General features: G+C 53.3%; 1 pseudogene; it reads left to right on the forward strand.

Moving 5' to 3' along the window:
* Positions 1 to 447: 447 nt before the first annotated feature.
* On the forward strand, positions 448 to 957 carry LOC112063266 (ferritin light chain-like; annotated as a pseudogene).
* The last annotated feature ends 48 nt before the right edge of the window (positions 958 to 1,005 follow it).

The following is a 1,005-nucleotide window of genomic DNA, read 5'->3' on the forward strand; positions in this document are numbered from 1 at the left end:
AGCAGAGGATATGGGGGATGGGTCTGTCCTAGGAAGGCCCCATAGGGTACTGTTTGGTTACAAGGTGACCATACTTTGAGAACCACTGCCCTAGTGGCTTGGAATGTTAAGAACGTAATGGAAGAATCCCTTCCCAGATCTAGATTCTAGTATCGCCAGCTATTTTGGTGGGGAGAAGGGTAAGTTTTGTCCTTGCTTGAACTTCTTGTTCGTTTATATCAAAGCTTATTTGAGGCAGTGCGCTCGGCGGTCCTGCACATCTGTCTTTTGCTTCAACAGTGTTTGGAATGAACAGACCCAGGGACGCTCCTTGCTCCAGCCCCCGACCACCCTCCAACCTTTCTTCCAATCGAAACCTTTAGAATCAGCCACTCAGCTATCCTCAGCCTCCAAAACAGTCCAACACCGTTTTTTGAGCTTAGCTCCTTATCACTGATCAACCACGAGTTCCCAGCTTCGTCAGAGTTATTCCATCGAGGTGGAGGCCGCTGTCCACCGCCTGTTCAACATGCATCTGTGGACACTTACCTCTCTCTGAGCTTCTATGCCGAGAGCAGCAATGAGACTCTGGACAGTGTGGGCCACATTTTTTGCCAACTGGCTGAGGAGAAGTGTGAGGGCACCCAGTGTCTCTTGAGAATGCAAAACCAGTGCTACGGCCGCGCCCTCTTCCAGGATGCGTGGAAGCCTTCTCAAGATGAGTGGGGTAAAACCCAGGACGCTGTGGAAGCCGCCATTCTTAGGGAGAAAAACCTGAACCAGGCACTATCGGATCTGTGCACCCTGGGTTCTGCCCGCACGGACTCCCACCTCTGTGACTTCCTGGAGACCCGCTTCCTGGAGGAGCAGGTGAAACTCATCAAGAAGATGGGCGACCACCTGACCAAGCTCCGCAGGCTGGCTGGTCCGCAGGCTGCGCTGGGCGAGTATCTCTTTGAAAGGCTCACCCTCTAGCACAAACAGGAGTCTCTGAAGTCCAGCGGCCTCTGAGGAGCCCCTCTGGCG

This window comes from Physeter macrocephalus, unplaced genomic scaffold (assembly GCF_002837175.3).
Source record: "Physeter macrocephalus isolate SW-GA unplaced genomic scaffold, ASM283717v5 random_6936, whole genome shotgun sequence".
Lineage (NCBI taxonomy): Eukaryota > Metazoa > Chordata > Mammalia > Artiodactyla > Physeteridae > Physeter > Physeter macrocephalus.